This window comes from Sorex araneus, chromosome 2 (assembly GCF_027595985.1).
Source record: "Sorex araneus isolate mSorAra2 chromosome 2, mSorAra2.pri, whole genome shotgun sequence".
Taxonomy (NCBI): Eukaryota; Metazoa; Chordata; class Mammalia; order Eulipotyphla; family Soricidae; genus Sorex; species Sorex araneus.
In genome coordinates this window covers 248,070,167-248,088,654 of record NC_073303.1, presented here as the reverse complement: position 1 = coordinate 248,088,654, position 18,488 = coordinate 248,070,167, and the positions used below count along the sequence as shown (strand labels likewise).

Below are 18,488 nucleotides of genomic sequence, written 5' to 3'. Positions count from 1 at the left end.
TTTTCTCCCATTCAGTGAGGGAGGGTTTTAATTTGGGCCCCTGTTTCTTTGGCAGTGCAGAAGGGTTTAAGTTTGATGTACTCCCTCCTCGTTGACTTTCTTCTCCTTGAAATATAATCATCAAAGGCATTTATTTTTCTTTTCTTTTTAAAATTTATTTTCCAATCTCACGTTAAAAAAATTAAAGCACCATGATTTCCAAAGTTATTCATAGTTGAGCTTTCTCCACCACTAGTGCAAAGGTCCCCCACCAACGTTGTCAGGTTCCTGCCCATATCCCTGACCCACCTCCAGCCCTGCCCTGTGGACAAGCAGCTTTCTAAGTTTGGTTGTGAAAGTTTGGGTCTTTTGATTTCAGTGTTGTTGACACTGTGGTTTGGATATTTGGTTCTATCTTTCCTTAGTGACACCTTTGTAGCTGAATCCCGGACCTGGCCCCCATTCCTTCTCATCTGTCTTTTCTCTCCCTTCCCTCCCCTCTTTCTTTCCTTCTCCTCCATCTACGCTGAGGCTAAGGTTGGTTAGAGCATCCTCCTCTTTAAAACATTGCATTTCCTCATTCAGTTATTCTAAATGCCACATAAAATTGATATTATCCTGTCTTTATCCTTCTTCTCACTACCTTCATTTAACAATTATTAAGACATTTCTGAAGTTGTTATGATGGGCATTATTATTATTATTAATTATTATTAGTACTATTGGCTTTTCAAGGTCACACCTGATGATGCTCAGGAGTTACTCCTAGCTCTGCCCTTAGGAATTACTCCTGGTAGTGCACAAGTGGACCATATGGGATACTGGGGATCTAACCCAGATCGGTCACATACAAAACAAACACACTACCTGTATCACTCTGGTCTGAGGGTTCACTCTTGATGCTATACTTTCTAGATGTTTGGAGAATATCATGTTATTTATCCATCATTATAATTATAGAGGAACATCAGTGACCTGAAACTTCTGTGTACATTTTACTCATTCTTATTCCTTTGTCAGTAACATCTACAGGCATTATTTTTTTTTCATGGGGCCAACACATACTGATAGCCTCTAACCTGAGGAAAACAGTGCTTATGTCTCTGAGATCTAGAAGGACCCTCTGGGGTCAGGGAAAAAAGAAAATCAAAATCGCTAAACTGCCCTGAGGCCTGCAGTAGGGAAAATAGGAACAGATGCCTCCTGGGTAAAGCAGTCTTGCTCTAATTTAATTGAATCTAATTGGACAAGTTTCAAGCCAGGATGACTGGTCAATGATTGGCCAGTGGTGTGGAAAATGGATGGTAGTTAAGATAGAGGAGGATCCATTATGACAATACTAGTTGGAAATGATCACTCTGGACAAGAGATGAGTGTTGGAAGCAGGTAAAGGGATATGAATGATAACTTTTCAGAATCTGTATCACAAGCCATAATGTAGAAAATGAGAGGAGAGAGAGAGAGAGAGAGAGAGAGAGAGAGAGAGAGAGAGAGAGAGAGAGAAGAGAGGTGCCTGCCATAGAGACAGGCTGGGGTCGGGGTAACTTGAAGAGGTGGGAGGGAAACCTGGGGACACTGGTGCTGGGAAATTACACTGGTAGAGGGATGGGTGTTGGAACATTGCAGACTGAAACACAATCATGGACAATTTTGTAATGCTCTAACGCACCGTGACTCAATAAAAAACTTAAATAAATTCATAAATTTCTACCCCGTTTTACCACATCAATGCCAAGACGTTGCCACTTTTACTGAAGACAATCTGTAACTATAATTGTAAAGGTGGAAGGGAAACCATATTGCCCCTCAGAGACAGGTTTCTCTGTAGAAAAAAAATACAAATTATCATCTTATGGAAGGATAATGAAGTTTCCAGTTCAAGTCCAACATAATAGTCATTGGATTGTGACAGTACAGCAGGTAGGGTGGTTGCCTTACATGCGATTAATCTGACCATAATCCCTGCAATCCACTGAGCCCCACCAGGAGTAATTCCTGAGCACTGCCAGGTGAGGCGTCAAAATAAAAGAAAAATCCAAAATATTATTAGCTACACCCTTGAAAGCATGCAGTGAGTTTCAGTCTTGGTAGTTCGGTAATGCATTGACAGAGGGGGATCCAGCCATCAGGCTTCTGGGGGCTACTGGCTTGCCTCACTGCCAGAGAAAGGGAACAAGTTTATAAGACCTTGGAGACACTAGGTAACTGAGACAAGCAATTTAAACTGAACAAAATAACACAATGTATATTGAGAAATACATAACTTCTCAGTCACTCCTATAAAACACCTTAATCTTCCTGAGTATTACATTGAGGGATTACCATACAACACTCCCAGAGCTATTGTATGATAAACCACACACTATTCCCCTCAAAAGAATTCAAGATCAAGATGTAATCATGAAAGTTTGTAAGTCTGTAACTGTATCTCACAGTGATTCATTAAAAAAAATAAAGAAAAGAAAAAGAAAACGATTTCAAGATCAAAGAAAACAAAGATGGAGACGCTGCGTGTATTAGTTTGAATGTAAAATTCCGGTAACTGACAGTCACCTTTTGTTTTGTCAGTCTGCATCCGAGACCCAAAAATGCTAAGGAAAGAAACGAGAAAAGGCAGGGTTGTCTGAGATTCTTCATTATTTGAGCCGGGATCATAGGGTTTGGGGGAGCCACGTCTGTATCGGGCAGATCAACACTTGCTGTGCCTGATGCCAACTTCAAAGTCCCGGGCTGGCCACGTGCACGGCAAGTTGTAGAAAGTTCCTCAGTGAGGAAGTGATCAACCCCCAGATACAAATGTGGCAGGTGGATCTTATGGAACCCTAAGCAGATCTCTTGTTAGTTAAACTTAAACTTCAAATGTCCTAAGGTTGATCTTTCTTCCTAAAACTCTGGTATACAGGTTCCACTGAGGCCCTCTAATGAGTTAGAGCCAAGGTCTGGGTATTTGTTCTGGGCTTTGCAAAACCTGCGGAAAGGCTTACAAACAGGCATTGGAGGACTAGCTCCGGTGACGAAGCACAGGGTCTGTAGCCTAACGGTCAGCTTCTAAGGATAGAGAAGAGATGCTGTTGGCTGGAGCCAGCCTCAGTGACAGCTGGTGGTGGGAGCACAAAGGTTTCCTGGCTAAGGAGCACGTGCCTTTGAGCCCGCCCCTAGAAACTGGTCCGCGTGGCGCTGGGCCTTAGCAACAGCCAATGAGAGAGGAGCGGGTCACAACGTGAACTAATAGGAGGCGTGTCCGTTGGTATTTTTTAGTCCCTGGTGCGGGGTTTGGCTCATTGCCTGTCTCACTATTCAGTCAGTTAGTCGTGGACTCTGAATCGCGAGGATGAGGTCTAGGCAATTGCACAGTGAATCCCGAGCATCCCGAGCCTTCCAGGAATCCCAAGAATCCCCAGATGACAGGTCAACAGGATGGGGGCTGCTCTGGCCTGAGTGGCCAGGGAGGAAAGGGTGAAGTTCTCGGGGGGCGAGTCGGATTTGGTGGCTGGTAACCAGGGCTGTATGGATCCCGTCGGTAGAGGCATCTATACTGCCAGTATCAGGGATTGGGTTCGGGTCTTCACTGAGAAACTCTTGGGCAGTTTCCTTCTGACAGCTCCTGGCCCTGCTCCCCAAGTCCAGGTAGAGCCACCCTTGGGTCAGGGTCCGTCTCCCCGGGGAGGGGTGTGTGTCTGAAATGCTTTTGCTGTGGGGGCAGGTGCCAGATTCGGAACTGAGAACACAGGGTGAAATGCCCATTTCTCGCCTGTCCAGCAATTATCTCCTGCTCAAAACTGTCTGATTTATAGTGCTCGATGCCCCTAGTTAGGTAGGGATCTTTTTTAAAATAAAAAAAAATTATTTTAATTAAATTTTATTTTGTTGGGTGCAATCTTTCTTGTCATGCTCTACCCAACGGTGTTCCATTCCTTATTTGGACAAAGCGAGAATCTGAGAAATTTCCGGATCAGAGACGTTTGTCAATATCTTGTTTATGACGGCTTCATGGGGGGGAGGGGAAGGGGAATTGAGTGAAATCATATTAAAACATTGTCAATTTCTTATAATTTTTTTTAGTTTCTTAGAATTTAAGTTGGGTTCTTTTGAACTTAATGATTTAATTTAGTCGTGATTCTGGAGACCAGAGCCCAGCCTGCTTCCCCACTCTAATGCGTTGATCTCAACTTTTTATATTTTAATCGGGATGTCTGGATTTAAGGGAAACTGTGTGTCTTGTATCTTTTTTTTTTTTTTGCTTTTTGGGTCACACCCAGCGATGCTCAGGGGTTACTCCTGGCTTTGCACTCAGGAATTACTCCTGGCGGTGCTTGGGGGACCATATGGGATGCCGGGGATCGAACCCGGGTTGGCCGCGTGCAAGGCAAATGCCCTACCCGCTGTGCTATTGCTCCAGCCCCCTGTGTGTCTTGTATCTTCATTTGACTCAGGGGAGAAACTTCACTTGATGCTATTTTGACTGTAGCAAATACATTCTTAATGCCCAAGATGAACGCTGATAACTTGGTTTATGTTTGAATTTGAAATGGGTTTTAGTTGTTTTTTTTTTTGGGGGGGTCACACCCGGCGGTGCAAAGAGTTACTTACTCTTGGCTCATGCACTCAGGAATGACTCCTGGCAGTGCTCAGGGGACCATATGGGATGCTGGGAATCGAACCCATGTTGGCCGCGTGCAAGGCAAACGCCCTAACCGCTGCGCTAGCACTCCAGCCCCTGAAATGGGTTTGAAACGTCGCCATGTGCCTCGGAAATGGCTTAACGGGCTAGGGTGTGGGCCAGGCTGGCAAAAGACCCCAAGTTTCAACTTGGGCTCCCTTTATTCCTGCCTCTCCTCGTCAGCACCGCTGAGTGTGGCGTCAGCACCACCAATCCTGGTGGCCCCCAACACTGAAGTTGAATACTGAAGTGCACCTCAAACCTTTGGACCCGTACGTCGGCGAGTTTTTCCGAGAGGGTGACCCTATCACCAGGCACCCACCCCTGCTCCCCAGTAAGGGATCAAAATAAAACGCAGAAAGGCTCGGGGTCAAAAATAGTTACTTGTTGGGGCTGGAGTGATAGCATAGCGGGTGGGGCATTTGCCTTGCACGCGGCCGAGCCGGGTTCAAATCCCAGCATCCCATATGGTCCCCTGAGCACCGCCAGGAGTAATTCCTGAGTTCAGAGCCAGGAGTAACCCCTGTGCATCGCCAGGTGTGACCCAAAAACCAAAAAAAAAAAGTTACTTGTTTTAAGCATTTTACTTTACATTGTTTATTCAAACAAACCTTTGAGAAGGGTAAATAGAAGGAACAGAAAATAAGTCAGTAAGGACCAATTAGTACACATCTGATTCTTTTTAAAAAATATTTATTTTTTAAAAATTTTATTTTACATTTCTAAAGTAGTTGACAATATTTGATTACACTTAATATTCGAACACCAATCTCACCACCATTAGACCTTCCCGCCACCATATTATAGATGTTTCCATCCCCAAACCCAACCCAGCCCCAAAGCAGAACCAAAGTAGTTTAATTTCTACTGTTTGTTATGAATAAACCACTGAAAATTCTCCAAAAAACTGTCTTTAGGGGAGTGTGTGTGAAGATTATTGAGAATGTTAGTTGCACACCAGAACTGCTTCACATGATTGAGGATTCTTTTGGTTATTTTTGTTATTTTATAAAGTAGTTCACAAGATTTGATCACATCTAACATTCAAACACTTATCTCACCACTATTACACCTTCCCACCAACATATTTCAGATGTTTCCATCCTGAATGCCAACCCCTGCCCCAAAGCAGAGCATCGCCAGGGGTAATTCCTGAGTGCATAGGCAGGAGTGACCCCTGTGCATCGATGGGTGTGACCTAAAAAGTAAAAAAAAAATTAAAAAAAAAGAATGAGGTTACAAGGAAACACGGAGGAATGGGAGCACTGTGATGGGAGCAACCCAATAAACCTGGGAAAAAATTGCCTCTTGTAAGTGCAGCTTTCTATAATGTGTTTCATTCAATTCGGCTCTTCATTTTTCTCAGTATGTATAATGAGCTGTGGACTTGGAGACGTGTCCATATACGACGTTATTTTTCTCATGGGTCAGGACAAAGGGTCCACGCTTGGAAGCCTGCCTCAAGGGCTAGGTGAGGGCAGTTGGGACAGAGAAGGGACCATGATGGCAATAATGGTTGGAAGGATCGCTCTGCATAGGAGAGGTGTGCTGAGAGTGGGCAAACAACCAAACATAATGGCCCCTCAGTATCTATATGGGAAATGATAATTCCCAAAAGGGGGGGAGGAGGTGGGGAGAAGGAGAGAGACGGGGAGAAGAAGAGGGAGGGAGAGAGAGAGAGAGAGAGAGAGAGAGAGAGAGAGAGAGAGAGAGAGAGAGAGAGAGAGAGAGAGAGAGAGAGAGAGAGAGCCTGGCATGGAGGCAGGCTAGGGGGCAGTGGCAGGAGAGATACTGGGGATATTGGTGGTGGGGAATATACACTGGAAGGGGAGTGGCTGGGTGTTGGAACATTGTATGACTGAAAGTCAATCATGAGAGCTTTGTTAATATCTCATAGTGATTCAATAATTAAAAAAATGTTATTTTCTTTCATTTTACATCACATTCCCCCCCCCCCCGTTTTTTTTTAAAATCCCTGGTCACACCTGTTGATGTTCAGGAATCACTCCTAGCCCTATGCAGGGTATGTGCAAGGCAAGTGCCCTACCCATTGGGCTATCTCTCCAAACCCCCATCACTTAACCTTTGCAGGGGTATTTTTCTGTCCTGAGAACTTTGTGTCACAGCTGGTGTGAGAGTTTTCAAGTCTCTGACGGCAGTGGTTTGTGGAGAAGATTTTCTCATCTTTCCAAAGATGCAGTTCAGGAAGGGGCCTCGAAGGTTTTTTATCAGGAAGACAGGACAGATCATTGGATAGCAGGAAGACACAAAAACAGCGATGTTTCCTAACCTTCGTATATCATGACGGTGTGCTATATAAATGGTAAGGCAGCAGTTGATACAGTAAAAAAAAGCAAAGCAGCTCACGTGGACCAGGATGGTGTGGGTGACCTTGATCTCAAGAGAGGACTGTGGGCAGAGACTGTTTCTAAGGATGTGTTGGACATTCTTGCGGTGGTTGAAGAGGAACTTTACCATGTGCCTGCTGGTCCAGATCATGAGGAACACACACAGCAGGTCTCTTATAGCCATTACTGCCTGGAATGCAGACACTCCATTTCTCTCAGCATCACGTGCTATACAGTAGTTTTGGTTAAAAAAATCTTCATTTCCAGTAATGTTGAATGGGGCCTTCACTATGAAGATAAGCCATGCATAGATCAGCATGTTGAGTACCCAGAAAAAGAGAAAGGCAGAAGAAATGCATGTGTAGATGTTTGATTTGAACCACGCCCACTGAGCATGGTTGTTGGTGATCACGATGGCTTGGAACACACTGAGGAAAGATGTGGTACAGAGGGAAAGACCCCGGCCCACTCGGTAAAAGAATAAAACTGCCTGACAACCAGCATCGTTCAGAAAGTTTCTTAATCCAAAGAAAGAGATTAATTCCGGAATCCCGGTGAATAAAATTGTCATCATATTGGCAAAAGTTAAGTGGGTAAATATCCAATCTATTGGCTTATTTCTTTGCAGAACGTTTTTGACATATAGCATAAGCAACAATGAATTTCCAATAAAACCAATCATGAATTGGAAGGAAAATAATACTCCCCAAATCGTATCTTGTAGAATTACTGTGTCCATCGCTTTCTTGTTCGTTGTATGAGGACCTAGAAAAAGTATAAATAACAGATTGGTTGGTGAACATGAGAGAAGTGTCACGACATGCTGGTGTGAATGTGACTTACCCATTATGTCAGTAGAATGTGTAAAAGCACTGTCATTTTTCATAAAATGAAGAATTAATGCTAAAAGAATTTTTAAAGAGTTATCGACATCATTTAGGAGGAATTATTGCTTCTATTTGTTTTGTGTTTTAGTCACAACCAGAATTACACATCGATTACTCCTGGCCCTGCACTCAGGATCACTCCTGGTATGCGTGGAGGACCCTATGAGATGTAGGGGATCGAACCCGGGTCTGCCATGTGCAAGGCAGGCACCCTCCACACTGTACTCTCTCTGACTCCTGTTTTTTCCATTTTTGTAAAGCTATTCCAGCTGGCTATTTCCAGAGAAGTAAAGTTAGTATGTTGTTGAATAATTTTTTAATCAGTTATATATTTTATTTCATAGAGGTTAACATTTAAGTTATATGTAGCTTAGATTGGTTCTATTTAACTTGACAGCTTTCATGTGTTTCCATAATATTTCCCAGAAACTGATAATCAGGTCTTTTTACTTTTTTCCTTTGGCTTTTGGGGTCACACCCAGGAATGCTCAGGGATTATTTCTGATTCTGCACTTAGGAGTTACATTTCTTGGTGTTCAGGGCACACTATGGGATGCCAGGGATCGAACCATGGTCAGCCACATGCCAGTCAAATGCCCTAGCCAATGAAAGTTCTCTCTGGTCTCATTCTAGTCTTTTAAATGATAGTATTGGATCTCCATTTTACAGGAAATCATTCTGGTCTCATCCCAGATCCTGTCTCAGAGAATCACAGGACCATCAGATTCTGTAGATTTCTCTTCTGAATCTTTTCTATCATTACCTCCAGTGCTTCAAAACGGTTTGATTTGAGAGCTCTGACCAGCGAGCTTGGTCACACAGAATGGAATACACATCAGGAGTGTCCAAGCTTTAGGGTCACCCAAACAGATAGCACACAGAGCGGCCATTTATTCATCCAAATCGCTCCAGCATCCTGGTTCCCATCATGTGAGCCACTGTTGAAGTTGACAGAGATGTTCAGCAGTGTGAGTAGACACGGCACAATTAAGGGGTGCATGAAGACAGAGACCCGGTTATTTCAAATGAATAATCAGCGGCACCCTTAAAGAATAGATTACGTGTCAGTTTGCTATTCTATTCTTGCTTGGACATGCCTGTCTGCTTCCCTCTGGTCTAAACTTGTTTTCCTCAGGGACTCTCCCGACCTTGGGGTTCCTGTTAGGGGGTGAATTTCCCACCTCTCGCTATTCCTTACCCAGGTCTCTTGCAGTGTCCATGAACTCATAGGTACTTTGGTTCAGTGAAGGTCTCAATATCTTTCCTGGACATTATCTTCATTTACTTCTCTACCATGAGTTAGAGCTTCTCAAGAACCCTTTCTTGGAGCAGAGCATTTGCCTTCCATGCAGCCAACCTGGGTTCTCAATCTCTCGCACCCCAAATGGTGCCCCAAGCACTGCCAGGAGTGATTTTTGAGTGCAGAGCCAAGAGTAAGCCCTGAGCATTGTCGAGTGTGGCCCCTCAAAACAAACCCAAGGGAGGCAATTCTGGGGCAAAACTCCGAGGATCCAATTTTCTCTTGTGCAGGGGCTGGACTTCAGGCTGGGGCAGGGTGAAGATCCTGAAGTGGTTTACACACCATACAGCTGTTAGAAAAAACATGGTGTGCAGTTGACTTATAAATGCATGGAAATGGAGAATATTATGCAGAGTGAAATAAGTCAGCAGGAGACGGATAGACATAGAACGCACTCATTTGTGGGATTAAAAAAAACCCATACAGTATAAGTTTAACAACCATGAACAGTAGAAACAAAGTCCAGGAGGATTGGTTCGTGATTGGAAGCCTGTCTCAGGGCTGGAGGAGAGGCAGTTGGTTTAGAGGAGGAGCCACTATTGACAATGCTGGTTGGAACAGATTGCTCTGGATGGGAGATGTGTGCTGGGAGTGGGTAAAGGGCCAAACATGACGGACTCTCAGGATCTGTGTTGCAAGCTACAATGCCCATAAAGAGAGAGAAAAATAGAGAGATACAGAGAGAGACAGAGACAGACAACGACTGACAGATAAACAGATAGAGATAGGCAGAGACATAGAGATACAGAGACAGAGACAGAGAGAGAAAGAAGAAAAGTGCCTGCTATAGAGGCAGGTGCAAGGGGACCCTTAGCAGGAGGGATACTGGGCACATTGGTGGTTGGAAATGTGCACTGGTTGAGGAATGGGTGTTGGAACATTGTATGACTGTAACTCCCTCAAGAAAGCTTGTTACTATATCTCACAGTGATTCTATTAATACACACACGCAAAAAATTTGTTGTGTGTGTGTTTGTCTCTCTCTCCTTCCTGCCCCATAAATACCACACCCAAGGATTGGAGTGCTTCCTTTGATCACGAGCCTACTTCCAGTTGATTCTCAGTCACTCATTTTGAAACACTCGTCATCCACCTACAATCTCTGTCGCATTCCCTGCAGAAAAGTTAATTGAGCCCAAATCACTGTCTTCCCTCCACAGATGTTAATCGCGGTGGCACTGCCTAACCCAACCCCTGCTCCATTTGGTGGTGCGATGCTGAGGAAAGCCATTTTCAGTACCCATCCCCTCACCCTCTCACATTTATTGATTCTCACTTCTCACTCAAGTTCTGGCCATCATCATACATTCTTATTCTGCTTATTTTATAGAAATTCGTGATTAGGGTTAAAGCCTTAGTACAGCAGCTAGACATTTGCTTTGCACGTAGCCAGCTGGGGCTCAATCGCTGGCATTCCAATGGTTCCCTGGGCACTACCGGGAGTAATTCCTGACTGCAAGGCCAGGAGTAATCCCGAGTATCATCAGGGGTGGAAAATAAAGAAAATCAATGAGTTTATTTTATTCTGACTGCTAATGACAACTTTGTTTTCTTTATTTTCAACCCCTTGTGATACTCAGCAAAAGTTTCACAATATTTCCCATGTAGGGACAGCCATGAGTGAAACAAGCAAAAGGCTTATTTTAAGAAGAATTGGTTTCATGGGGCTGGAGCAATAGCACAGCTGGTAGGGCATTTGCCTTGCACGCGGCTGACCAGCGTTTGATACCCAGCATCCCATATGGTTCCCTGAACACCATCAGGGGTGGTTCCTGAGTGCAGAGCCAGGAGTGATGTCTGTGCATCGTTGGGTGTGACCCAAAAAGAAAAAAAAAGGCCTGGAGCAATAGCACAGCAGGGAGGACACTTGCCTTGAACACGGCTGTTTGGGTTTGATTCCTTGGTACCACATATCCTCTGAGCCCCAGCCAGAGTGATTCCCGACACAGAGCAAGGAGTAAGCCTTGAGCACAGCCGGTGTGGCCTAAAAGCAATAAGGAACACAAGGCAAACAGCATAAGCCCATTAGGGAATTCACAAACATGGTAGAATATCATCATTTTAAGAAACATTAACAAAATTTACTTAACATTATGGTACAGCCTGTAATACCCTTGGCATATTCAATATGCCAAAAACAGGAACAATAACGGGCCTCACTTCGTGTTCCTGGAGCCAGCAGACGCCACTGGGCTACACTAGCACGAGATAGAGACTAATGGAGGTGTTACTGGCGCCCAATGGAGCAAATCATGAACAACAGGATGACAGTGCAACAGTGCAGTGCAGACTTAACATTTGGCAAAATAAGTCAGATTACCAAAGGACAAATGAGACGGGCAGCTCTCTCCTTGAAAAATCTCATTCATGGGCCTGGAGTTAGAGTACTGCCGGGAGGGTGTTTACCTTGCATGCATCTGACTGGTTGGATCCCGGCATTTCATATGGTCCCCCAGCACCCTCATGAGAAATTCGTGAGTGCAGAGTCAAGTGTATTATCTCCTGAACATTGCAAGGTGTGACCCAAAAAGCAAATCCAACCAACCAAGCAATCATCTGACATGGGACTAGAGTGATAACACAGCGTCCCAGGAGGGTGCTTGGCTGGCACGCAGCTGATAGGGTTTGATCCTTGGCATCCCTTACTGTCCCCGAACCCCACCTGGAGGAATTCCTTAGTTCAAATTCAGGAAGGAGTAAGCCCTGAGCACCACCGGGTGTGGCTCCAAACAGGAACCAAAAAATCTTGTAGTATGCAAATTATAAATAAAGAGAGAACGAATTTTTTTTTCTTTTTTGGATCACACCTGGCGATGCACAGGGGTTACTCTTGGCTCTGCACTCAGGAACCACTCCTGGCAGTGCTCAGGGGACCCTATGGTATGCAGGGAATCGAACCCGGGTTGGCCGCGTGCAAGGCAAACACCCCACCCGCTGTGCTATCACTCCAGCTCCTAAGGGAGAACTCATTGATTCAAGGTTATTGTAACAAATCTATAAGGTGCCAAGCTTATCAATTTAGATCATAAGTATGAACAGATCGCTCCACCGCCCAGGGCCAAGTGACAAAAGCAGACAGCAAGGCCGCGGCGGGGCCGCGCGCTGGGGGAGCCCGGGAGCGCGCGCAGGCGGGGACGCCCCCGGGCTGGGCCCCCAGCCGGCAGGACTGGCCCAAGGCCGAGCCGGAGCCGGGGGCCCCCGCCCCCCCCGCGCCTGTGCTGGCCTCAGGCCCCGAGCCGGCGCACGACATCCGCTGTGAGTTCTGCCCTGAGTTCTTAGAGCACCGAGGGGCCTGTCCGGCCGCGCACGCTCGCCCCTGCGCCAGATGGGCGTCACCGAGTGTCTGTCGCTGCCTCACCCACCGACACCCTGCGGGAGACCCTCAGACAGAAGCCCCAGCCGCGCCTTGTCAAGAAGGAGCCGCGGGCCGGGGACCTGCCCCTGCGCTGGTGGAGGACGGGCCTCCCCGGGTGGCCGGGCCGTGCAGGGTGCCCTGCCGCTGGTGCCCACGGCGGGCCGGCCGGGCACCCCGGGCGCTGGGCGGGGCCGCACCCCCCGCGGGCTCATCCTGGCGCCCCTCAGCCGTGCCAAGGCGGCAGCCGGCGGCTACCGAGGCTCCGTGGCCCCCAAGCGGCCCCTGCAGGAGGACCCCCGCCCGCCCCCTGAGGTGACGGCCAAGACCTGCACCAGACCGAGCTGCCCTTCACGGCCAAGGCCGCCCCCTCGCCCACCGGCGCCTGCTGCGAGCTGCGCGGCCTCGACTCTGAGACCCGCAAGGCGCTGGCGGCCCCGCGCGGGCGGGCGCCCCTGAGGCAGTTTGGGGTGACCGAGCGGTGCGGGAATGAGGCCCCCATGGAGACGCTGAGCGAGGGGACCAAGCGGCGGCCCCCAAAGGTGGGCGCCCATCGCAGCTCCATCCGGGGCGGCCGTCCCTGCACCAGGAAGCTCCGCGGTGCCGGCCACAGGCGTGAGGGTGACGAGCGGCCGCCTCTGGGTGGCCCCGGTGGCCTGGCTGTGGGGGGCGCAGCGCCTGTGGCGAGCCGGGGCTGGAGCTGGGCGCGCGGCTGGTGGCAGCGAGCGGCCTCTGGCCTCGGCCCTCCAGGCACGGGGAAGGCCGAGGAGCACCAGCGGCCGAGCAGCAACGAGTGTGAGCGCCGGCAAGCGCGCCCGGCCAGCGCCTCTGGGGCCCGGGCACGGAGGACGCCTGCGGTCTGCGACAGAAGCGAGAGGAGGTCGGCAGCCCCCTCCCCGGGTCCGGCCGGCCCCCTCCCCGGGGCCACGACCCCCTCAGACGTCACTCGTCAAGTCTGTGGGCAACGTCTGTCCCCTCAGGGGCGGGTTCTGCGAGGCGCAGTTCCGGAGGCCGCTGTCCACCCAGGAGGAGGGGGCGCGGCACTTGCTGCGGCGCATCCTGGACAGGAGCTTCTCCAGAGTGGACGCCCCTCCCGGAGAGCCCCCCGCCCCGCAGGCACAGACGGCCGTGGCCGAGGCGCCCTGACGCGCGCAGTCCACACCCTCCTGCACCCTCTCCTCCCTCTTTCCTTTCCGTTTCCAAAGGAGCAAGCCAGAGCCTCCAACCGGTCCCCAGGGGGCCGGGCACACTGCAGTCGGGACACCCTCCCCCAGCAGAGCACTTGGGGCCTGGGGAGTTCCCTGGCCCGTGGGGGACAGCCAGGGGGGCTGCGCTTGCCTTCGATGGCCATTCGCAGAGCCCCCAAAGACCCCCTGTCCTCGCTCACTCCTGTCCCCGTGGACCTATTCACTTCGGACACGTGCACGCACGCACCTCGTGAGACCTGGGATCTGCCGAGCCCCCCAGTTCCCGAGTCGAGCGACCTAGTCCCGCCATGGTGCTTGCTCAGGGGAGGCCGGAGCCCCTACTGAGCCATGAGGCCACGGAAACCCTTGCTGACCACGCTCCCCAGGGGCTTCCCCAGCAGGAAGAGCTCAGAGCTGACAGCAGCCCCCTGCCAGGTCAAGTGCCCCAGCCTTGGGGCTTGGGCGGGAGGGGTTGCGGTGGGCTCCCCCACGCCTGCCCTCCCCACTTTTCTCTGTTGCTTTCTTTCTATGTATAGCTCATCACTGTTTTATTTTTTTTTAAAATTTTTTTTTAAAATTTATTTATTTTTAATTAGAGAATCACCGTGAGGGTACAGTTACAGATTTATACACTTTTGTGCTTATACTTCCCTCATACAAAGTTTGGGAACCCATCCCTTCACCAGTGCCCATTCTCCACCACCCGTAAACCCAGCATCCCTCCCACCCTCCCCAATCCCATCTCCCCCCCACCCCACCCTGCCACTGTGGCAAGGCATTCCCTTCTGTTTTCTCTCTCTAATTAGCTGTTGTGGTTTGCAATAAAGGTGTTGAGTGGCCGCTGTGCTCAGTCTCTAGCCCTCATTCAGCCCGCAACTCCCTTCCCCCACATGGCCTTCGACTACAATGTAGTTGGTGATCGCTTCTCTGAGTTGACCTTTCCCCGGAACGTGAGGCCAGCCTCGAAGCCATGGAGTCAACCTCCTGGTACTTATTTCTACAGTTCTTGGGTGTTAGTCTCCCACTCTGCTATTCTATATACCATAGATGAGTGCAATCTTTCTATGTCTGTCTCTCTCTTTCTGACTCATTTCACTCAGCATGAAACTTTTCATGCCCATCCACTTGACTACAAAATTCTTGACCTCCTTTTTTCTAACAGCTGCATAGTATTCCATTGTATAGATGTACCAAAGTTTCCTCAACCAGTCATCCGTTCTGGGGCATTCGGGTTTTTTCCAGATTCTGGCTATTGTAAACAGTGCTGCGATGAACATACATGTGCAGATGTTGTTTCGATTGTACTTTTTTGCCTCTCTGGGATATATTCCCAGCAGTGGTATTGCTGGGTCAAATGGGAATTCAATATCTAATTTTTTGAGAGTCGTCCAAATTGTTTTCCAGAAGGGCTGAACCAGTCGGCATTCCCACCAGCAGTGAAGAAGGGTCCCTTTCTCCCCACATCCTCTCCAACAGCGGTTGCTTTTGTTCTTTTGGATGTGTGCTAGTCTCTGTGGTGTGAGGTGGTATCTCAAAGTTGTTTTGATCTGCATCTCTCTGATGATTAGTGGCTCATCACTGTTTTAAAAACGCGTTTTGTGTAGAGAATTAATACATATCAACTGTGTAGAGAATTAATACATATCAACTATCGTAAGTTCACTTTATTCCATTATATCTTCATCATATGATAAAAAAATAAAGATAAATATTGAAAATTAAAAATTGTTAGATTTCTTGATTCACTATTATGAATGATCTACACTGGTTAATAATTGAAACCTCCAAAAATATGACAACACAATTCACAAAATAGTTGCAAAGGAAAGGATTTTCAACATTATTACTTCGATAAAATATTCTAATTGAAAGAAATAATTTCAATTGATGAAAGAAATTCTTGGTCAAAATTTTTTAAACTCGTAGAAAGATGTTTTTGTAAGGCAGAAAAAAAACTTTGAATGCATAAATCATTGACGAATCAGAAAATCTGGTATTGTAGTAGAAAATTCTCACTAAAATTAAAACCTCTAAAAACTTATTAAAATTAACCTCAAACAACCCTACAATTAATTAATTTAGCAGAATTAGATAAGGTAGTCCTAATACTCTGTTTTTGTTTTGTTTTTTGCCACACTTGGCAGTGCTCAGGGCTTACTCTTGGCTCTGCACTTAGGGATCAATCCTGGTGGATTGATGAATTTGGGAGAAAATGAATTTGGGAGAAAAGATAACAGTTAATGAGAAATGCATAAAGAGGTGGGGGGGGAGATAAAAGAAAACTGAACTCAGGTAACAAAGTTTAATCAGAGTGGAAAGGAGAACAGAGTTGCTGTAAAAGGGATGAGTGAGGATGTCAATATGCTTAGTAAATTGGTCTATATGTTACTCTAAGAACTAGTTTTGGACACCATAAGGTTTCAAAAAATATTTTTTACTGAAAATGCAGATTAAGAGCAATCAAAGGGGCCTGAGTGATAGTCCAGTGCATAGGGTGCTTGCCTCGCTCCTGATTTGTTTGGGATTAATCCCTGGCATTGAATAGGGTCCTCCGAGCCTATTCAATAGGCTCCTATTCACCAGGAGTGAACCCTGAGCACAGAGTCAGGAGTAAGTCCTGAGCACCGCTGGTGTCGCCCCCAAACAACCAAAGTTAAGTAAAAGGGAAAGAACAGTAGAATACAAAGCATAATAAAATATATGGTTAAAACTGCAGAGAAGAAAATCACAAATTGATGGGGCTAGAGTGACAGTGCAGTGGGTAGGACACTTGCTTTCACGCAGCCAACCAGGATTCCATCCCCAGTATCCCCTGAGCACGACCACAGTAATTCCTGCTTGCCTTGCACACAGCTGACCAGTTACCATCCCTTAGGGTCCCCCAAGCACCACCAGGATTAATTCCTGCGTGCAGAGGCAGGAGTAACCCCCAGCATCACTTGGTGTGACTCAAAAGCAAAAAAAAAAAAAAAAAAAAGAACAAAGAAGAAAAAGCCTCCAGAATATCATGAGTATAAAGGAATGTGAGTATAGGAACTCAGGTGAGCTTAGCATTAGAAAGCGTGTCCCACAAAAACAGGATCAGGAAAAATAAATTCTTCTCATTTTTTTTTTGTCATTTTGGGTCATCCCTAGTGATACTCAGGTCACTCCTGGCTCAACATTAATACTGCTGGCAGTGCTCGAGGGACCCTATGGAATGTTGGGGATGTTGGAGTCTGGGTCAGCTGTGTCCAAGGCAAACTACCTACCCCTGCTCTATCTCTCCAGCCCTACGGAAAGGAAATTTTCTAAAGAAAAATCCCTGTTTCTTTCTTTGAGCAGGAGCGGAGACAGGAGGTACTTACTGAGTCTGAGGCTGTCGAAGTTGACGGGACCCTCTGCCAGGCTGCGGGTGAATGCCTGTGTGTTAATCCAGGGCTATAAAACACACCAGTGACTTGGTCCCCAGACACCCTGTCACTTGGAGCTCAGGAAACTTTCTGATGTGCCCATGGACTCACAAATTACTGTCTGAGTTGCAGATGGACCAATTTAGAAAAGTTTTTAATGCAAGTCCCCCTCAGGTGTTCACTTCAGAAACTTTCCCATTACATCAGCCTGAGTCCTCAGAGTCCTGCAGGAGCAGAGCAGAAAACAAACTTTGGGATAATTGCCTACTCGCAGAAGAATTGAAAAGTTCTCAATGCTCTGATCAAATGGCTCTGACAACTTTTGGAGAGTAATTGTTTTTCTCTAAGGCATCTCTCAATTTGGGATTTATTGTGGAACAATCAAGTCTGAATTGACTTAGGAAAACAAGGACTAAATGATAGTACATAAGGATAGAAATATCATTCTGAATATTAATGGAATCTCTATGCTATGTATATATAGGTACATATATATATTGCCTTTTGGGGGGTTACAATTAGTGATGCTTAGGAGTTACACCTGGCTTTGCACTAAGGAATTGCTACCATTGGGTTGGGGTACCATCTGGGATGCCTGGGATTGAACGTGTGTCACCCATGTGCAAGGCAAACACCTTACCTGTTATATTATCATTTCAGCCCTGCTTACTTATCCCTAAATGTCATAAATTGCTATCTACATTTATCAATATCTGATGAGCATGAAAAGTGCAACTCTCAGATTCTAGAATATAGGAATATTTGGATGACTTATTTTTTTTTTGCTTTTTGGGTCACAACCAGCGGTGCTCAGGGGTTACTCCTGCCTCTGCACTCAGGAATTACTTCTGGAATGCTGGGGGGACCATATGGGATGCTGGGGATCGAACCCAGTTGGCTGCATGCAAGGCAAATGCCCTACCCACTGTACTATAGCTCCAGATCTCATTTGTATGACTAATTTTCATTTTGATTAGGATTATGGATTTTTTGCTATTTGGGTAGCACCCTTTGATGTTTAGGGCTTTCACTGGCTCTACACACAGGAATTATTCCTGGTGGAACTTGGGGACCTATATGTGGTGCTGGGGATTAAACTCTTGTCACCTGGTGCAAGGCAAGGGTATCATTGTTTGTTGGGTTCCTGCGGGCACTGTTTCCGAGTCATCTGGAGAGTGCCACCCTGTTGACTAAAGATCCTGGGATTCTCCCGGAGGAGGCAGGGCTTGGGAGACACCACTCCAGAGATGGCACGGGACAGTCCCAGAAGGGGCGCTGTCCCCCTATAATATGTAATTGCTCTGTGTAATCATTGCCCCTCTATTACAAGCAGTACGGCTTGGCTATGGGTCTATTTTTCTTCCTTGCTGGAGACAATCTTAT

The 18,488-nt window shown here is 47.0% G+C and overlaps 1 pseudogene; it reads left to right on the top strand.

The window, feature by feature from the left end:
• Positions 1–7,400: 7,400 nt before the first annotated feature.
• On the top strand, positions 7,401–14,231 carry LOC129401844 (protein Wiz-like; annotated as a pseudogene).
• Positions 14,232–18,488: the final 4,257 nt, after the last annotated feature.